Genomic DNA, 22,701 nt, shown 5'->3' on the forward strand with positions numbered 1-22,701 from the left:
TCTATAATGAAATCACTAGACTCAAGAGAAGCATAGAAGAAAGGAATGTGATTATTGATACTTTGCAATTTCAAATTGATGAAAAGGAAAAACATCTTGAAAAACTAGAAGGTGAAATTGTTGGTCTCAGAAAAGAAATTGAGAAAACAAAAACTATTAATCTTAAATTTGTCAAAGGATCTGAAACCTTGGATGAGATTATTAGTGTGCAGCGGTCTCCTCTAAACAAAACAGGTTTGGGCTATAATGGAGAAACCTCTCAAGCATCCACCTCAAAAAGTTATCTTGATGCAGCAAGAGGAAATGAGCGGAAGAACAATGAAGATAATCAGGTAAAGCAGGGACGAGTTACAAACAGAAACTATCAGGGACAATCCTCCTTAAGGATGAACAAAAGCTACAACCAACCACAGGTAAAATCTTCTCAGTTTGGCTCAAGAATAGATGAAAATAGAAATTACAATCAGTTGGCTGGTAGATTCAATAACCGCAGAAGCTTCTTCAATGGACAATGCTTTTCTTGCCACAACTTTGGTCACAGAGCAGCTCAATGTGTTGCATATAAAACAATCATGACTAGGGAAGCTCAAAAACAAAGAAGTATGACAGGGATTACAAAAAGGACCTATAACAACTTTTCGGTGCTTGAAAATGAAGTTGAATGTTCTATTTGCAATAATTTTGGTCATAAAGACTCTGAATGCAGGAGCAGGTTTCAGGAGAAAAAGGAACAAGCCACAAGCACCAAAACATGGAGAATAAAGGAACCTCAAACAGAAAGATGTGGGATAGCATTTTATGCAGAAGGACAGGAAAATCTATGGTACATTGACAGTGGATGTTCGAAACATATGACAGGTGATAAAGAAAAACTTGAATCTTATTCTACTTTAGAAAAGGGAAAGAAAGTCTCTTTTGGAAATGATACTCCTGCTACTATAAAAGGAAAAGGTATTGCTCCTTTAAAAGAAAAGGTCAAGGCTGGAAATGTTTTGTATGTTGATGGATTGAAACATAATCTTCTAAGTGTCAGCCAGATGTGTGATCAAAAAACAGAGGTTATTTTCAGATCGAATGGATGTCTTGTTCGTGATCTTGATACAGGTAAAACAGTTCTCAAAGGCAAAAGAACTCCAAATAATCTGTACATATTTGAAGAAGAACAACAACAATGCTATCTTAGCAAGGATGAAGAGCACTGGTTATGGCATCGAAGGTTGGGACATCTAAGCTTCTCACAAATAAGGAAAGCATGCAAATATCAGGCAGTTCGCGATCTTCCAGATATCAAAATTCCAGACAACACCATATGCAAATCTTGTCAGTTTGGAAAGCAGACCAGAACTAACTTTCCAGAGAAGGAAGGATCAGCTAGCTTGCCTCTTGAGCTAGTCCATACAGATGTATGTGGTCCATTTAGGAAAAGGTCACCTCGAGGAGAAGAATATCTGATATTATTCATTGATGATTTCTCAAGGTTTGTTTGGTTAGGGCTTATGAAGCACAAAGATGAAGCATTCGAAAAATTCAAATCCTTCAAAGCATTGGCCGAAAATGAATCAGGACACAAAATCAAGTGCCTCAGATCTGACAGAGGTGGGGAGTTCACATCAAATGAATTTTTTGATTTCTGCGATGAACATGGGATAAGAAGAGAATTCTCTACAGCTAGAACTCCTCAGCAAAATGGGGTTGTGGAAAGAATGAACAGAACTATCCAACAAATGGCTCGTGCTATGCTCGATGAATCAGGTACTCCTGCAACCTTCTGGGGAGAAGCCACACATGCTGCTGTTATCATTCTTAACAAAACAAATGTCCGAGTAAACAGCACTCAAACACCTCATGAGCTTTGGAGTGGTAAAACTCCTTCCGTGAAGCATTTCAAAATCTTTGGGAGCAAATGTTATATTAAGAACACTGATGAGCAACTTGGCAAACTTGAACCTAGAGCAGATGAGGGCATTCTTCTTGGTTATTCTCCACATAGCAAAGCATACAAGTGCTACAATAAAAGACTTGGCAGAATTGTTGACAGTATTGATATAGTGGTTGATGAGAAGGGATATATTCCTAGGCAAGTTCATCATGAAGAAGATGAAGGTTACTCTCAAAGGCGAAATGATGAAGAAGAAGAACCTCAAGAAGAAGAAGAATCTCAAGAAGAACCAGAGGAGCAGACAAGAATAGAAGAGAAGACTCCATCCAGATATGTCCAAAAGAATCATCCAGAAACTCAGATTGTGGGGCAGAAAGAAGCAGGAGTACAAACAAGAAGGACACTTGCAGAAGCTTCAAGCTACTTGGCTCTACTCTCCTCCATTGAACCACAAAATGTGAAAGAAGCATGCAAAGATGAATGTTGGGTCAAAGCAATGGATGAAGAACTTGAGCAAATCGAAAGGAACAACACTTGGGAATTGGTTCCTAGACCAAAAGATAAGAATGTAATAGGAACAAAATGGGTCTTCAAGAATAAGTTAAATGAAAATGGAGAAGTAATTAGAAACAAGGCCAGACTTGTTTGTAAAGGGTATGCACAGCAAGAAGGAATAGATTTTGAAGAGACCTTTGCTCCTGTGGCAAGACTAGAGGCCATCCGAATGTTCCTTGCTCTCTCAAGCTTTCAAAACTTCAAGGTATTTCAAATGGACGTGAAATCAGCCTTCCTGAATGGAGACTTAGAAGAAGAAGTATATATTGAGCAGCCAGATGGGTTCATTCTTGGGAATGATCCAAACCTTGTATGCAGATTGAAAAAGGCTCTCTATGGGCTCAAACAAGCCCCAAGGGCTTGGTACTATCGGTTGGACAAATATCTTCACCAACAAGGCTTTTCAAAAGGATCAGCAGATAGCAATCTCTATATAAAAGTTGAAAATAACAAATTGCTAATTCTTGTTGTTTATGTAGATGATATTATTTTTGGCAGCAATGAAGAAACTATGAGTCAAAACTTTGCCTTGGTTATGCAGAAAGAGTTCGAAATGTCACTTCTTGGAGAATTGACATATTTTCTTGGATTGCAAATCCAACAAAATGAAGGAGGTATCTTCTTGTCTCAAACCAAATACCTCAAGCAGATCTTGAAGAAGTATGGCATGGAAGAATCAAAACCAGTATGTACACCCATGGTTACAGGATGCAGCCTCAGTGCAAATGATGAATCAGCAGCAGTTCACCAACCCACTTATAGATCCATGATTGGGAGTTTGCTTTATTTGGCAGGTACTCGACCAGATATTACTCATGCAGTAGGGATGGTTGGAAGATTTCAAGCCAACCCAAAGGAAACCCATCTTCAGGCAGTCAAAAGAATCTTCAAATATCTTCAAGGGACCCAAAACTATGGCTTATGGTATCCTAGAAATACAGATCTCACTCTTCATGCTTACACAGATGCAGATTGGGCTGGAAGTGTGGATGATAGGAAAAGCACAAGTGGAGGTGCTTTCTTCATGGGTTCCAGATTAGTGTCTTGGTTCAGCAAGAAGCAAAGTTCGATTGCCTTATCTACAGCTGAAGCAGAATATGTGGCTGCAGCATCTTGTTGCACACAACTTCTTTGGATGATGCAGACCTTGCAGGACTTTCAAATCACTTGCACTCCACCTGTCTCTATCTTATGTGATAATACAAGTGCAATCAGCATTTCAAAGAATCCAGTCATGCACTCAAAGACCAAGCACATACCAATCAAGTACCATTTTCTTCGGGAACAAGTGCTTGAGCAGAAGGTCAAATTGGAGTATGTTCCTTCTAAGGAGCAAGTTGCTGATATTCTCACAAAACCACTGCCCAGGGAAACTTTTGAATATCTCAGACAAAAGCTGGGAGTAGTTGATGCTTCATCCTGTTGTTGAAATTTGTTTTGTTCTACAAAAAAATTGGTATACGCAGGTTACGGAAGGGATATGAGCGTATACACGCGGATTTATGGTGAGTAAGTCGCGTGTATGCTGGACGCTTGTTGCAGAAAGAATATCCGCGTACATACGCTGTTTTATACAGGATAAAACGCGTATATGAAGTTCTGAACAGCAAAGGAAAACTCTGAAGTTCTGAACAACAATAGGAATGTCAGAAGTATTCAGGCACAGTTTCAGGGAGTGCAACAGGCACAGGTTCAGGGGGAGCAGCTCAAAAGTCTCATAAAGCATTGTTGGCATTCAGATGTTTTGGTTGTTGGTTTAAGAAGAAGGAGCTCAGAAAGCAATTCTAGTTGCTGATCTAACAAGATGTTTATCAGATGCTGCTGGTGTCTTTTCTAAATCTTGGTCTAGATCTGTTGTCTCTATGTCTTTCTTGTCTCTTTTATGGTGTCAAGGTCATGTAACGGCCTTTGTTGGTTTCCCCACTATGCCTGGGATGAATGATGAAATGTTCATGTATTATCATGTGTCTTCACATGGTTAGGTGGATGAGTCAATATTGGTATATCCCCACTAGATTGGGTGATGAATGTATGTTGAGTCTTTTGATGATAGGAAGGTCTTCTTTAATTTATAAGTCTTTGTTCTTCTTGAAGAACATCTTTTGCAGATCTTGCCTACAGTCAAGGGGAGCATGAACAGCACTTGGTAAGCAGGACGGATAGATTGGTACACTTTGGCATACACAAAGGGGGAGCACACTTGGAGATTTCAGCATGTACTCAGGGGGAGTATGGACAGCAGTATGGACAGCAGAAGGAATACCAAGGAAGAGAATATTTTGGTCCACCCTTTGCCCTTGATGTCAAAGGGGGAGAGTGACTTGGTGTGGTGGTTGCCATCAAGTCCAAAGGGGGAGATTGTTGGCATTATGGTTCAAGTGTTGTCCTTGATGGCAACTCACTCAGTGGATGGTACAGGTGCTCAGAAGTTGGTACAGGTGATGGCAACTTAATCAGAAGACAGATCTCAGTACAGCATGCCAAGGAAACTCATACACGCTGTTTCGTTAAGCCCAAGTCGCGTGTACACGCAAGTTCGATTCAGAAAAAGCGGGTGTATGTGGAAAGGTTCCTTTGGTTCATGGTGGTTAGACCTTGGAAGTTGTGCCTATGATTTCGGACCATTATGTCTCGACGGGCGTGTCGATCCCTAGTTTTAAAGTTGATGGTATTGTGTTACTATGGTTTTGGCTCTTGGTATTGAGAAAGGCCTAAGGCTATATAAGGAGAAGAAGATCATTAGGCAAAGATCATCTTTCGACAAGGCATGAATATCTAAGAGAGAAAGAGATCTGATATGCAGGTTCTGAGTTGGTTGATCTAAGCCAAGGAGAGATCACATCGGTTAATGGAAGACTAGATCTAAGGATAGATCGGGATCTAATGGTTTGAAATGCACTATCATGATATGGTTGATTATGCGTATTTCTAGATCTGCATATTGTCGCAATGTTACGTTCTGAGTCTAACTAATATCTGGTACAGCTGCAAGTTGAGAAAGTTTATTTTTAGATCTGTACGCAGGTTGGCTTCGGTAAAAGGGCGTGTATACGCGGTTTCTGCTCATTAAAGTAGCGTATATCTTTTGAAGCTTGATTTTGGTTTACATTGGGGTCTGACTGTTATTACAGAGTTCTGTAGTCTGCTCTGTGTTCTGGTAACTGGTGATTGACAGGGTTCAGTGGTTCAGTGATTCAAAGTTGGGTTGTTTTATGCTTCAATGATCTGTTGTGAAAATTGAATGAATTGTGGTCTTCAGATTGTAATGTTGTGCTTCAGGAATATCCAAGTCTGAAAATGTATGAAAAGTGATACCTGGAAGAAGGAAGATTGTAGGTCAGCACCTACGTACTAGTATCTTGGCTAGTACAAAAGCAAAGGGGGTTGGAGCTCCCTTCCAAGGAAGTTTGGAGAACGAGAGAAGGTTGAAGCCTTCTGCAGGTTGTAGCCTGCGTACTGGTATAAGGCTGCACCAGTACAAAAGATTGTAAAACTGAAGTTTCATATTAAGAAAGATAGAGACAACTTGCAGCAGGTGGTTTTCACCCACATTGGGTTTCCACCTTATATCTTGGTGTTCATGTGTGTGGCTTTTTATCTGTTCTGTTATACTGCACATGTTTACTGTTAATATGATGAATAATGTCCTGATGCACTTAATTGAAGAATAAGCCAACTAAATTGTGAGTTTTCTGCTTATACGCTGTTTTTCTTCGTCACAGTAGCGTGTACACGCTGGTTCACTTAACTGAAGTAGCGTATATGCTTTTGGGCATTTAAAAGTTTGATTAATCTGATAATACTGATTCACCCCCCCTCTCAGTATTATTTCCAACATTTCCTTTGATTGGAATCTACTAGCAGGACCCCGCCTTCCATCTAATGCACCATTCTGAATCATAGCACAAGCATACAGAATGATCATGGCTGGCACTATCATAGATGAAGGGGCTTCTGTTAGTATCCTTTCCCCAATTGCTTGGAAAGCGCTTGGTTCGCCATTGCTTCTGCCTGAGATTCAAAATTTTTCAGGCTTCAATAAGGGGACCAGTCAACCGTTAGGGATCCTTCCAAATTTGCCTATAACTTTGAGAAGGAAAACCGTTCATCTGAACGTGATGGTAGTCTAAGGGCCGCTAGATTACAATCTACTCCTTGGGCGTGACTACATTTACAGCAGGGGAGCTATTGTTTCCTCACTCTTATGGGCGATGTGTTTCCTATATGAAGGAATAATGGTACAACTTGTTAACCTGCTTTCATTCCCCAGTTCAAACACGGTTACTAGTCAAACGCCATCCCTAAACGGTCTCTTTGCATAAGGAATGTCTCATCAACCTCTAATTTGTCCACCTGATGACCACGAATGATTCAGTTAATGTGACGAAACCCAGGGGGCATGCACCTTGCTCTGCTTCAGCAGGTGAACCCAAGTAAAAGATAGGTTTCCTCGTAGGATATATGACTAGTCTGACACACCCGTCCATTTAGGATGTGGGATTAGTCTGGAAAAATATTTCCTCATTGAAGGTTATGTGATTGGAAGTGGATCCACACCATTCACCTTTGTCTATTGCGATGGATATAGCCAAGGAAGTGTTTTGTCTGCAATGTAGACAAAACAATCTTACTTTAATTCAAGGACTTCCATATGGTAACCTAGAAACTATACTTTTCTTTATACCTGGTGGCATGCAAACCTTTTTTACGCAAGTGAAAAGCGACCAGCATAACTCTAACCCCATAGTTTTTACTAACTTCAACCACTTAGGTTAGGTGATTGGTCTGATCAACCATTCACCTTTGTTAACGGCAAAGTAAAGGAAATGTTTTGTACGAAACTATCCTACCTAACCTCAGTAGTTCATTAACCCCTAGTGTAGTTAGTTTTGTAGTTGGTCGTTTCTAGCCTGCATACAAAAGGCTCATGAGCAAAGTTTCGCATGGAGCAAGCTCACTAAAAAGTGAACCTACTAATGAGAGACATCCTTAAAGATGACTGGTACGAGCAATGTTTCCACAAAGTTCAAGCTCGTTAAAAAATAAACCTAACACTTAGCATAGTTTCCAAAGATTCAAGCTCATTAAAAAATGAATCCACCCACGGTAAATACCCTTTGTGATCACATTACTATCAGCCTTTTGAGCCTTGGTCGTGTTCTTATCGTCACCTCCACTCTTTCAGCCGATCATACGCCTCCACTTGATTGTTTACCCTTTTGAGGAATAGCTGCAATGTGTGATTCTGTTAGCCACCTTTTTTACATTGTCGTGCTTGAAAAGTTTCAAACTTACCTGGAACAAGTTGCTACCTGAAAGCATCACTCGTTCCTGAAAAACGAGTCTCTTTTAAGCTCTTTTTAGACTCGTAAAATATGAAAATATTGCCCAGCTACTAGCCTTTCTAGCTTGTTAATGTAAAGGGAAGCACCATCCCTCCTCTATATTTTAATCTTTGGACACGAGGGATCATTACACAAAAAGATCGAGTGCTTGTCTTGTTCAGATCGCTAAAACTATCGAAATGTCATCCCTTTCGTATTCTTTTATACTTTTTCAGACTTAAGGGATTACACTACGAAAAAGGACTACTGGAGTTTCCTTTTTGTCTCTTTTCAAACTCTCTAAACATGAAAAGGACCGAGTTATCTTTGTCGTTAAACTCGTTAAAACAATAGCGACAAACTTGTCCATACAGACAAGAGTGAGTTTCACTGTCGCTAGGCTCGCTAAAACATAGCGACAGGTTTGCCCGAAGGGAAAATTATAGAACAAGCATATGTTATCCTCCTCAAGCTTGAAAAAAATAAGGAGGTACTAGTCAGTAATGACTGGGGAAAAAAGGGAAGAAAACTTGAAGAACTTCATTGTTAGCATGTCACTCTTGAACATGACACTTTCACTTCATCGCCATGATTGAGTCGGGTTGGGTTATTCCGTTCACCATCATATCACCATTGGTGATCCAGATGGATATTGGTGGCCACTAGCCAAGTCCACCTGGACCCCCACCATTGTCTCTTTTAGTTTTTTCAGTTTCCTAAATTATAGCAGAGTTTACTATTTTTAGAAGTTTTTTCGGGTCCTAAACTTCCGGAGCCGTTTTGAGGCCCTAAACGATGCTTTTTGGGAAATCTACCGCTAGCGATTTTTCTGTCGAAAAATTGTCTTTTCTGTCATACTCCTTAGAGAGATATTTCCAACGGGCTATCATGCACGTCAAACAGAGATAAGATGACCAATTCGTGACCCTGGGAAGTTGGCTGTCCAACTCACCCCAAAACGGGGCCCACAATTTGGCGTTTCATCTTCTAGGGTTAGGTTTCGGGATGTGAAGGGTTTTCTATTGTTTCTAAACAATAAATAGGCCTTCGAGCCTCATTGTAAGACAGTTCAGAGGCATGTAGCCACTACATCTCTTCTCAGAGATAAGCTACCATCACCCTAGCTGGCTTAGTTCCATCACTATGTGTAAACATATTCCAATATTTTATATTAATGAAATGAAGTATTATTTCCGTTGCATATCTTTGTTTATGGTTATATCTGTAATTTGTCATGTTCTTGTTAAATCGGGATCAGTGGTATCAGAGCGGGTCTGTTTTTTTCTCTGTTTTTCTTTGCATGTCCCCAACGAGGTCGAGATATAAGGAGATAGGGCTTGAACTGGTCAAACGTTTGCGAGACCAGCCTCGCAAATCCTGATGGCCTCCCATGGCGGATGAGAAGAAAGACGAGGGGGAAGGAGATCCTATCAAAATCTTGCTCGAAGAAGCCCTCGAGCGACAACAAAATGCGATGATGGATAGTTTTGCCTAGATCCTTTAGCGGCTACCTAGAAGTGACGCATCGGCTTCCAGTAGCCACTCTAGAAACGCCACGCCCTTTAAGGTATAAGTTAATTTTGAAATCCCCATATTTGAGGGTCAGATAGATGTATATGCCATAGATAAATGGTTAAACCTGCTAGAGGGTTATTTTTCTGTTCATGAATTTTCGAGTCGGGAAAAGATTGTTTTTTCTCTTCTCAAAGCGACCCCCCACGTCAAGGACTAGTGGGAAACCTACTGCAAGCAGAAGGATGAAAATACCAGCTCACTATTTTCAGCCGCACCCACATGGAATTCATTCCGGGATGCCATCAAGGAGCATTACTACCCTGTTGGAAGTTATGAGGATGAATACATAAAGTGGACCACACTGCGGCAGGGAAGGGACCAAGACAAGCCGGAGTTCACTAATCTTTTCCATACCCTTCACACAACGTTGGGTATCAAGGATACAAAGCAGCATTTGATACTCAAATACCGCGGCTGCCTGCACAAGTACATCTAGGAAGAAATAGAATTCCTAAACATCTCCTCGCTCGTCACAACATATCGCTACGCTGTCAAGGTTGAGCAGAAGTTTAACAAAAGAAGCGAGACTTTGGATCTGCGAATTAGAAGCAAGGGAAAGGTGCCCCTAAACCACAGAACAAAGGACAAAGCCAAGGCAGGGTAGCCCAAGGCAACCCGCCAAAGCTGCAAGCAAAGAACAGTGCCGCGAAGCCGAAAAAGGACACAGGGAAATGGTGTGAGTTCCATAAGAGCTCCACTCACAACACAAGTGAGTGTCGGGCCAAGCAGTGACTGGTGGCTGAGTTAAAGGTTTCAGAATTAGATGCATGTTCCGACTCTGAGTCAGAACGTGGCAAGGGGAATGAAAAAGGGAAGCAAATCATTGATGTAGATCCCAACGCCACTGTTGCTACCGCCAAGATCTAGAAAAAGGAACCCGAAGATCCAGAGGAGGAGGAGCGTCTCTTCCACTCCCACATGTGGGTAAAGGGCTCCCCGCTACAGTTCATTGTCCATAGCGGGAGCCAAAAGAACCTCATTTCGGTAGAGGTCATGAAGCGGTTGGGCTTACCGACCATAGCACATCCACAACCATATACCATCGGGTGGCTTCACCAAGGACGGGATCTTCGTGTGAGCCAGCAGTGTCGCCTTCCATACAACATCAAGCCATTCATAGATGAGGTATGGTGTGACATTGCTCCCCTTGATGTTTGTGATGTATTATTAGGGTAACCATACTTGTGGAAGCGACATGTTATGTAGGAATCAAGGACCCGTGTTGTTATTATTACATTGGGAAATAAGTTGTACAAGATACCAGAGGTAGCATCGCCTACCGCCATCTCTTTGATTACTGCAAAACAATGCAGTAAGCTCATTTCCAAAACCAGGAAATTTGTTTTCCTGACGATACACCCTCAAGAAAAGAAGAAGATGGTGGCCATGACCTCCAGACAAGGCCCCTCTGCACGACAACTACAGATGGACAAGGTCGTGGAGGAGTATGAGGACATCTTCACCTCCCCCGTAGGGGTTCCTCTACACTGTTAGGTCAAGCACTCCATCAATTTGACCCTAGGTGCGCCGCTACCCAATGGACCAATTTATCGGTGCTCCATTCTGGAGAACGATGAAATAAAGAGGCAAATTCAGGAGCTACTGCAAAAAGGTCACACCTCCATCCGAGTTCATCGCCTTGTGGGAGCCAGATCGTGTTGGTACAGAAGAAGGATGGGACTTGGAGACTCTGTATTGACTATCGGGCACTGAACAAGATCACTGTTCGTAATAGGTACCTGATCCCACGGATTGATGACCTCCTAGACCAACTAAAGGGGGCAAAATATTTTAGCAAGATCGATCTGAAGTTAGGATATCACCAGGTACCAATCGAACCCTCTTATGTGTGGAAGACTGCCTTCAAAGCCAAGGAGGGCCTTTTCGAATGGCTGGTTATGCCTTTCGGATTGACGAATGCTCCTGCAACCTTCATGAGGCTAATGGATGACATCTTGTGGCCATTCACCAACTCATTTGTAGTGGTCTACTTGGATGACATTCTGATCTTCAGCCAGGGTAGGGAAGAGCACCTCCACCACATCCGACAGGTTCTCCAAACACTGCGGCAACACAAGCTATGTGCCAATTTGGAGAAATGCACTTTTGGCATGACCCAGGTTCAGTATTTGGGATACATTATTGATGAAATTTGGGTGCATGTGGATCCAACCAAGATCCAAGTCATTTGGGATTGGCCATCTCCAACCACTCTGACAGAGCTTCGGAGCTTTCTAAGTCTTGCCAACTTCTACCGCAGATTCGTGTTGGGGTTTTCTCATATCACTTGGCCCTTGAGTCAAGTCACCAAGGGAGGACCAAAAGCAAAATTATTTTGGTTTGAATCTCAACAGAAGGCATTCATAGAGTTGAAAGATCACCTCTACACAACACCAGTGCTCACATTACCGGATTTACAACAACCATTTGAGGTCAAGACAGATGCCTCTGACTATGCTATTCGGACAGTCCTTACTCAACATGGGCATCCAGTGGCATATCACAGTGAAAAACTTTCAGACACAGTCCGAAAGTATCCCACTTATGATAAAGAGATGTATTCCATTGTGCAGGCCTACCGAAAATGGAAGCATTACATTTTGGGGAAGGAAACGGTCATCCACACAGACCACTGACCCCTCCAGTTCATACAGACCCACGGGAAATTGCAAAATGATCGCCATCAGAAGTGGTCTACATACCTGCAAAAGTTCCATTTGAATATCAAGTATAAGAAGGGCAGCACCAATAATGTTGTAGATTGGCTCAGTCTACCACCGATCATGGCGTTAGCCATTGTGCTCAACTCTTGTGGACATGAGACATGTGATTGGCCACTTCTCTACAAAAGCGGCCCAGAATTTGGCCACACATACCAGACACTCTTGGAGGGTCGGCATGTTCCAGATTTTCACCTCCAGGATGCCCTTTTATGCCACCTGGGTCACCTTTGTTCCTTCAAGCGAGCGTGCTAAGATGATTTTCGAAGCACACTACAGTCGGGCTACTAGGCATTTTGGGGTCGAGAAAATGGTGGTATTACTGCAAACGTATTTCTATTGGCCAAATCTTCGACAAGATGCTGAGAAGTACATGAGATTATGTACTACCTGTGCCATTGCCAAACCGACCATCAAGAAGCAATGCCTCTATAACCCGCTGCCTACCCCTAATTGACCTTGGGAATCCATCTCCATGGATTACATGTTAGGCCTTCCTTCCACTAAGCATGGAAATGACTGTGTTTTTGTGGTTGTCGATAGGTTCTCAAAGATGGCCATTATGGCGGCCTGCAAGAAGAATATCACAGCAGAAGCCACTGCCAAACTCTTCTTTGAACGAGTGTGGGTGCACTTTGGGATCCCACAGTCTATCATCTCAGATTGGGACAGTCGGTTCCTCAGTACATTTTGGTCCAGTCTCTCGTCAATGATAGACACCAAACTCACTAAGTCCACAGCCTTCCATCCTCAAACTCATTGCCAGACAGAGGTTGTCAATAGGATGATTGAACACATTCTACGCATGTACAACTCAAAACATCCACACACATGGGATGAGAGCCTCCCCTATGTTTAGCATAGCTACAACCGAGCTCTTCACAGCTTGACTAGCCACAACTCTTTTCAGGTGGGCTTGGGATTCCAACCACTATGCCCCATTGATGTGGCCATGCCACTTGCAGCTACTCACACAGATTCGACTTGTGTACAATTCGAAACAGACAAGGCAACTAGCTTCATTGAGCACATCCAACATATTCGCCAGCAGGTCCATGAAATTCTGGAGAAATAAAGTGCCAAGTACAATTAGCGACATGATCAACATCAGGTGCCACATAAGTTTCATGTGGGCGACAAAGTGTGGCTGCATTTGCAAAGGGAATGCCTTACTGGAGCATATCGCAAACTAAGACCACTCCGATATGGTCCTTGCACGATTACTAAGGCTGTGGGAGAAAATGCATTTGAGCTTAGCATTCCCCCATTGCTTGGCCTGCACCCAATGTTCAATGTGGACCACCTCCAGCCATACTTTCCACTATTGCTAGACACATCCGACATTGCAGAACAACTCACACCCAACGAATTAAATCTAGATTACATGGAACAAGCTACAACTGATCGGATCATGGGCACACAAATCAAGAACACTCACCAACAGAGTATCCAATTGTATCGAGTTGTCAAAGTAGGCCAACTCCTTCACCAGGGCAAGTGGCTCACCAGGGACCAAGTTCAGCAAAAGTTTCCTCATCTCATGGAGGAACTCAACACAATGGGGACCATTTCTTCCTAAGGGGGGAGGAATGATCCAGGTGGATATTGGTGGCCACCTGCCAAGTCCACCTGGACCCCCACCATTGTCTCTTTCAGTTTTTTCAGTTTCCTAAATTATAGCACAGTTTACTACTTTTAGCAGTTTTTCGGGTCCTAAACATCCGGAGCCGTTTTGAGGCCCTAAACGATGTTTTCTGGGAAATCTACCGCCAGATATTTTTCCATCCAAATTATCTTTTTTGTCATATTCCTCGGAGAGTTATTTCCAACGGGTTATCATGCATGTCAAACGGAGATAATATGACCAATTCGCGACCCCGGTAAGTTGGCTGTCCAACTCACCCCAAAACGAGGCCCACAATTTGGCGTTTCATCTTCTAGAGTTAGGTTTCGGGATGTGAAGGGTTTTCCATTGTTTCTCAACAATAAATAGGCCTTCGAGCCTCATTGTAAGACAGTTCAGTGGCATGTAGCCACTACATCTCTTCTCAGAGATAAGCTACCATCGCCCTAACTGGTTTAGTTCCATTACTATTTGTAAGCATATTCCATTATTTTATATTAATGAAATGAAGTATTATTTCCGCTGCATATCTTTGTTTATGGTTATCTCTATAATTTGTCGTGTTCTTGTTTAAATCCGGATCAATTGGTCCTCCGTACAATCCTTTTTTTGGTTTAACGCTACCAATCCATTTCAATGTCGCTAATATGTTCAAGAGAAGTCGCTCAGAGAATTCACCAACCCAGCTAACGTCTCATCCACTGCAATACCTTCACTCTCCATTTTTCATGACTGCCACCCTGAACCTTGTATAATCATATCATTTTCACCTCCACAAAATCATTTGCTCTGTTTCGTGTCATAGATATGGGATTCATTAAGGCCCTCCTACAACAGGTCACTTCTTGTTGACATCAGCTCATTATCCAAAAAGTTGACTTACGAACAACCCTTTCAATACATTGAAGCTTGCATGCCTCAATGGCAAGTTTCTCACTTCTAGTGACAGGTTTACATCAATGGCCTTGGACCGAAAGAGTTTGTGTGGTGTTCGACATCGACTCATATATTCACACCACGTGAATTGTACTACAATACCTTGAGGGTCATTATCATTATCGGTTATTCCTCTCGCGCCTGTTAACAACTTACATCATTGGCTGGTAATTAGGTGATGTCTTTCCATGTTTGACTTCAAAACATCTTTTCATGTGGATTGACTTGTACATCGGGTGAATGTTGAACGAGTTTGAAGACCCCAGATCTAGTTTCATCCATCCAGGCTAAAATATATTCAGGAAAATAAAGACATCAAATGTACTCCATAGCTACACAGATAATCATCTAAGCTAAGGGATGATGGCTCTACCAGAATCATCAATCTTCCACACAGACAGTTGTCTGTCCTATGTACATGAAAATGAATTTATAAAGCTGAGAATGGGAATTCCCACCTCAGCTAGATCATGAAAATATTATGAAGATAATGTATTGTATTGTATCTTATTATAGGTCACCTTCTAGTTCGAAAAAACTCAGATCCTCATGATAAAGCATTTCACCTGACATCAGAAGATTTACAATCTCATGATTTAGGGGCAACTGTTATAGACATATTTGGGCACTGCAACCCCAATCACATATGTCGATAAACCAAGGGCTCTCAAACCCCTAAAAGTGTTGTTTGATACCCTAAAAGATCAAGGTCAACTAATTACATCATTTCCTAGAAGTTCTCCCTGAAAAACTACTCAGAACAGGTCAAAATTGGACCATACAGACTACTCCATGCTGAGGGTGCAATGCATCTCACCTGTTACACACAAGGGGTGCGATGCATACTGAAAAGCCCTTTTGTAGGGTGTGATGAGTGAGAGCAGACAAATGGTAGAGGCAGTTTGCTAGGTGGAAACTCGGAGAATCTTCTAGAAACTGCTCATATGACACTTGCCTCTTTGAATTCGCCTAGGGATGAGTAAGAGATCATGAAATATCCAAGTGGAACCAAGAACTATCAGTAAAATGACACTAATCAAAATCTCAGAAGCTGAATCATCCCCTGCAAATATCTATATATGGATCCCTCATCCCAGAGACCCAGAGGCTGGAATTTTGTATTTTGTAAGGAAGTGTTGTTGGTTTCTCTGTGAAGCATTGTATTGTTGGGTGATATAGCTTTTAATGAGGTTAAGAGGGCTTTCATGCTGGGAGAATGGTGCTGGCTTAGACAGCTGGGTTGTAGTCCTCTCTTCTACTACTTCTATCAATAAATCTATTTGAGTTTTCTTCCATATACTTGTATATTTATGAATCTTGTATTTGTGTATGCATTTGTATGGTTGATGTACATCTGATTCTACATTGTTTATGGTTATAGATCTCTATGCTTTGATGGTATTTTGTTGCTTTCACTCTACAGGTGTTATTTGAAGCGAGATAAGTGAGAAAGGAGTGGCAAAAGCTCTATCAAAGGAGAGAGGAAATAAGCAAGGAGCCAAGCGAAAGACTAAGGTTGGTGCTCTCTGCTTCTCTCTCATCTATCTCTCATAAAGGAAAACACAAGTTACTTTGAATTGTTTGTTTCTAAGATAGATACCCATCTTAGTGGGACTAGAAGATCTAAGTAGACACTAGTTTTCTCGGAAACAACATGTAGTGTTCATCCAACTCCATTACCGATGACTTCATTCATTTTCGGCTATTCCAACGCACGCTCACTAGAGATGCTACAAAATGGTATGTAGACTAGCCCGCCAAATTTGATTCCATTTTCGTGATGCTTGATAAGTTGTTCCTCTCATATTTCTAGCTACCTCTCCGATACGACACTAGTAAAAAGATATTGACCTCATTTTGTCAGTCCTCTGCCATTCGCCTTTCCGACCATCTTCAAGAGTGGCGTAGAAGGAGGAGCACATGTCGTGCCCTGCACTTTGAAGATTGTGTCTATCTAGATTGGTTTCTTAGGAGCATTTTAGCAACCATTGGAAAAGATGTCGCATCCCATTTTCCTCAGACTGAGGAAGAAGCTCTCCAAACCATTCTGAGATATGACCTAATTTATGTGCAATCCGGTTCTGTTTATACCATCATTCCAAACCTTCCAAGTCCTGGAGGTTCCATTGCACAGGGGGAATCTCACGTTGCCAACAGTATCGTTGGAACCCTTTCACATCGTTCCCCATATACTCAGCAAAGTTATGGCCATCCACAGGGGGGGACCAGTTCCTCCAACACTTATGCCCCTCTCGCTAGCAAAATGTTTTAAGGGCCCCAACCTATCTACCAAACCATTGCTCCTCCTTATGAACAATCGAGCACTCCCGCCCCTCAAGTTTTAACACTGCAGCCTCCAATGCATCCTCAACCCCTATAGCTACTACCCCCTTAGGGTCAGGTAACTAATCCCCAAAATTTGAAGAAAAATAATAAGGGGAAGGGTAACAATGGTAATAAGGGTAACCATGGTAATCAAGGTAATCAACCTTCTGAATCCCAGGGGAACCAGCCTGACACCAACAACTAGCAATAGGGAAGCCAACCCAAGAAAAACAAGGCTATTTGTACGAACAAGCCTTGTGCATGTTGTGGTGTGCACGGCCATTATACACATGAGTGTCCTATCTTACCCTAGATGCACCAAATGTGGGAAGCTCAAGCAACTTCTAGAGGCCAAGAATTGCCTCAGAATCCTACACCATCTCAACTGACAGTGCTTACAAATCCTTTCCCTCAATAAGGATTTGTTTCTTCTCAACCTCAGCCAGGTCAAGCAGCCAACCCTCCCCAACCTTCTGGTCCTGGTAACTAGTAGATCCTCATCATGAGCTCTAATGAGGTTAATCCCTCCAATATCAACTTGCAAACTCGATCGCATCAATATGATAAGCCATTAACTTTGTCTGCCACTGAGTCCAAAGCCAAAGCTTCTACTGAGCCTCTTGTGACATCAAATGTTCCATTACAAATCCCTCAACCTAAAGCCAAGACAATTCCCAAGATCCTAAAGGGACCATTACACCATAACACGACTTCTAACCGAGTCGCCCAAACATACAATATAGTAGATGAATTGCCGCCATGCCGATGCTGGATGTACTCCAGTCATGCCCATCTCAAAAGGGAGCTCTAATAACTTCTTTGGGCATGGTAGATCCTTCTGACGATCATTTGATTGTCTTCCTAGTTAATACATCAGAACATCCCCCATTGCATTGCTCCATTTCTTTCTCGGTACTAGTCTGAGTCCGTAATGTCATCATCTACTAATGCATTATTGAGGACGGTGCATCCACCTGTGTGATATCCACTACCATTTGGAAAAAAATTTAGTCACTTGAGTTGTCCCCCTCCACCATCACTTTGCATGCTTGGGACAGACACTCCTACTAGCCTCTTAGCATGTACCGCAACTATCCAGTGACCCTTGCGGGAAAGACTGTCCATGTAAATATTGAGGTTATTGATGCCCCTTTAGATTAAAACATTCTCTTCGATCGTATAGTTTTCCGCAAGATGTGCTTCCCCTATGAAGGGAAGATTGTTACCATAGATTAGTTGACTTACTACGAGCCGACATTCGTGACATCCCCCGAGTCCATTATCTCATCAGTGTTAGATAAGAAGTTTTCAACACCTCTCACTGGTGTTTCACCGAGAGTCTATAAAGTTTCCTCATTGTTGGGTTCTTTCCTTGGTCCTCCTCCTCTCATCTTAGAGCCTCATTTTTTTAGCGTCACGGGTTTTCCTCAAGCAGTCTGGTACATTCGATCCACAATGAGCTCCTCAGCACCGTGTGGTTACCATCCCAGCCGAGTCATCTAGATCCACCCCCCAGGACCTCCTCCATTTGTGGGTGCCTCTCCTATCTTCCCCCAGGAACTATTCCTCGAGGTCTCAACCATCCAGTTGTTGTTCCGCCAGGACATTACCTTGTAGGCCAGGTACCTTTCTTATTTCCCCCTCCCGCAATATTTTATGTCCCTGCCATGGCTTCATTGGTCCTTCCTAACATGACTTTATGGATCCCTGTATGGTACATTGATCACCCTGCAAGAATTCTTCTTGGTCAACTAAGACCTTATAATGCTCTGACCCTGGTTCAATTGGTCCCTACGGCCCCTACCACTACTTTAGTTCCATCAAAACCTCAAGAGAAACCCACTCCTGTTGTGAAAGCATCTGGACAGGGGGGAAAAGCTGAGAGGAAAGAACATAAGGACAAGGCTCCCCAACCTCCTCTAATCCCAAGGCCCCAAAGTTGTCACCTCCATGTGCTTTGTGTAAAGTTGTGGGGCACGTGACCAATAATTGTCATGAGCTTCCTCATCTCAAACCTTTGGTTCATAAAACGTTCCCTAAGTGAAATATCCCTAAAGTCCATGTTAACTTACTGGGTCCACCCAAGAAACTCAGAATGTTACACAAAAATCACCCTTGTGCCCTGTGTGATCATCATGGTGACTACTCCCATTGTTGCCCTCATCTCAACGAATTTTGTGATTTCCTTAAGGCACTTCGCGAATACGAGATCACTCATAATGGACCAACTTCTCCTCTTCCTATGGATTTTTGTACTAATAGTAAACCAGAATAGAGGGAATCCAGTTCCTTGTAGGTAATCCTTTATAAGGTTTCTGAACGTGCTTATATTCAACCGATTTCAATAGAATCCCAGGTCTCAACATGCATAGATCCTTCATCTACTATCTCGTGGTCTACCATTCCATATGATGCCTATGTGAACCTTTTTTCTCATGTTGATGCACTAGGTACTGCACCGCATGATGTAGTCAATATTCCTCTCGTCTGCGCATCTTCCATTTTGATGAGGACATCATGGAAGCTATGTCTACCCCTAATTACCCTTGCACTTAGGCAAGAGGGAATATTTTTTGGAGGATTCTAAAGGCCATTTCCTTCCTAATAATCCCAATGCAATCTACCTAAAGAAATTTTTCTCATAGCTTATCTCTTTGATTTGCATGTCTTTATTTCTGTCATGAAGTTAGGTAGGATGTATCATCTCATTTGTTGTCTTTTGCACCTTTTAGATCGATTCATCATCCACACCATATATCGTTCATGTTGATGGTGCAAGTCGCTTCTCCAGGAATATAGCCTCAATAGCCTGGGCCATTTTTACCCCCTTGCATACATTAGTCCTTTCGAATGACGTGTGCATTGGATTTGCCACCAATAACTAGGCCGAATATGATGCAGTGATAGGTTTGTAAGCCAATTCCCTTTCTCATCGCATCCTTCATCTTCATGTTCATTTATATTCCTTGCTACTTGTCATGCAATTGAATGGTGTGTATCATGTGCATAACCAAGTCATATTTAGAAAATATCCGCGTGTTAAGCTATTGGTACGTGAATTTGAAACCATTACTTTTAGTCAAGTTCCTAGAGCCCAAAATAACTATGTAGATACCATTGCAAATAACATTATAGACTGGCATTTATCACATGTATACCATAGAAGACAACAATAAACAAAACACATCGGGAAGCATCATCGTCATATAAAAATGCATAATCATATTATGTATCATATAAGTGTTCAGAGCCCATAGCTCTAAATACATCTGACATGCCCATAACATGTTACAAAAATCAAAATCAAAGGGACCCACATGTCCCCATATCTAGTCACTATCCGAAGGATCACGCACCAAAGGCTCTACCTCACCTGCATGTATATCACGTACTGCATGACTAGCCATCACCATGCACCGCATGATACCTCGCCACTCTAAGGGAAGGTCGTTACACTCATATATGTATCGATTGTCGAGCTCATGCCATCCACGCTCAGAAACTCTGGTCAATGGTACCCCACATCTACAGTGTAGATAAACAAGTAGCACATTATCCTCTAGACCCTGACAAGATGATGATGTTCCCCAATCTGCAGCCACAAGCGCTGCAGCTCGTCCTACATTTCTTGCTGGTTTTACCGGTGCTATGTTTGTATACCACATATTTTACACTTAGTACCATATACATGTGATAAAAATATGAAATGCACCATAAAAATAGTAACATAACAATTACCATTTCGTCCCCATGCTTGCCTGAACGAATGTGGCAAGTCAGGATCTCCTTGATAGTTCATCCCACTATAAGGATAATTGTCAATCTAGAGGGGCATCTGATCCCATTGTGAAGAAAACGTGGGTTGGAACACCCATTCGACTCCAAAACACTCTCAACTAGCATCATCCGCCCACTAGTGATGTGGTGGAATGCATGGCTGCCCAAGATCTGTACCCAAGTTGCAGAAACAACTTGTGTCTCTAGCCGATCCAAATCACGAATCGGGATAGTCGTGCCCTTCGCATGCACATCCTATGGACAATGGCACTCCACAAACTCTGTAATGTTCCTCCCACAAGGAAACACCAGATGGATATCTCCCACTACTCTGAGGGGATAGAGTCCAGTGAAGAAATAAATATCCTGTAATGTGAGCTCAATATTGTGCCCCTACATGACAAATACCTCATGTTTGGATCCCAATAGCTCACAATTCTCAATAGCAAGGGCTCACCTACCCTCATCAATGGGTTATCTACCAACTTGAGAACCCCATAGTGAACCAATGCCCCTCGAACCCCCTGATCCATCTGAATCACAGATCAGAGGGTATCCAAGTCTCACTCACACCAGTTGATTTTTAGCTCTATCATGCCTGCAAAACACCACATGTCTTATCAGTTGAGAGAAGAAAACACTAGTCTACACTAATCAACCTACAACCCCCACCAAGCAAGCAAACCAACCCCCTTTTTAGCCCCAAATTGCAGTTTTATGCCCAGAAACTATGAGCTCACAGGTTTTCACCCATTTCCTGTGATCCAATTTCACTTCTAGGCACAAAAAGTGTGATTAGATCATGAAGAGGAGCCAAAAATCACGAAATAAATAATTGAAATTGTAGAGATGATTAAGGTAACCTACCTGAAAGTCACAGATCCTGATTCTAATGGCTGGTTTGTCCACTATGATCTCCACAAGATTTAAGGCCTTTTCCTCCTCTCCAAATTTAACACAACTCACTTAAAAAATGAGTTCCAATTGGAGGGAAAATGTCCTTTCATAGAAAAATCCACAATTTTTCTGTCGCTCGCTTTGGCCAAATAGTAGCTCAGCTTGATGAACCATCAACGTCATTGGAAATCTCTCATTGAGTACTATAATGAGTCTTTCTCAGTTTTGGATGATTTGAAACTTCACTAGGAAGCCATTTTTCCAAGAAGGGTCACTTTGTCGCCTCTCAAAATCGGATTTCTTCATATGCGACGCTTGTAATTTGGGGACCACCTTCCCTTGGAACTTTTCATCTAATGTGTCAATTTTCATCATGTGTAACCATCATTTACTCATTTTTTCATGGTCCCCACCAGGCCTATTCTGTGTGGTAGTGTCATCGAGTAACCCTTGTTCAGAGCATCCGCAATGAGTCACCCTTGCATCCATGGAGTCTGTTTCGTATCCCATTATATCATATCACAGTATTCCATCCATATTTTGATACCGTTTATCGTGTCTTGCCAATTTTGGCCTCTAGTCATACTTTCCGCATCCCATCTAGTGTTGAGTTAGTCGCTACCAAGTCAACCATGCACTTTATGCTCTGACAAGGGCAGTCGTCTATTTGTCCCTCAATCCCTCATTTTCCATTATACCTGGTGTCAATCCATCAATCACATTACTATTTTCCTTCATACCTTACTTGAGGATCCTCATTGCCTCACTTATCATGGGCCCTATTCTGTCGACATCAGCTCATTTATTCCATAAGAATGACCTAGAGGGCGATATATCTTGGCTCCAGCTTCCATTCTTGTTCGATACTTTGGATCGAGTAGAGGGACTCATTATTTCCCTTTGACTTGGTTGTTTCATTTTCGTGATACATACGCTCGATGTTCCAGTGATGCAGCAGATTGTGCCAATGGTTCCTAGGTGTGTTTTTGACATGTTTGAGACCTCATGAGGGGGTGGCCCTTCAGGTCGCCCCCCACATGCTCGAATGCATTCCTATTATGCTACAACCTTAGATGCAATTCTGCAAAT

Source organism: Pinus tabuliformis, chromosome 1_1 (genome assembly GCF_031772625.1).
Source record: "Pinus tabuliformis cultivar Carrire ecotype Pingquan chromosome 1_1, CPIR1, whole genome shotgun sequence".
Taxonomy (NCBI): domain Eukaryota; kingdom Viridiplantae; phylum Streptophyta; class Pinopsida; order Pinales; family Pinaceae; genus Pinus; species Pinus tabuliformis.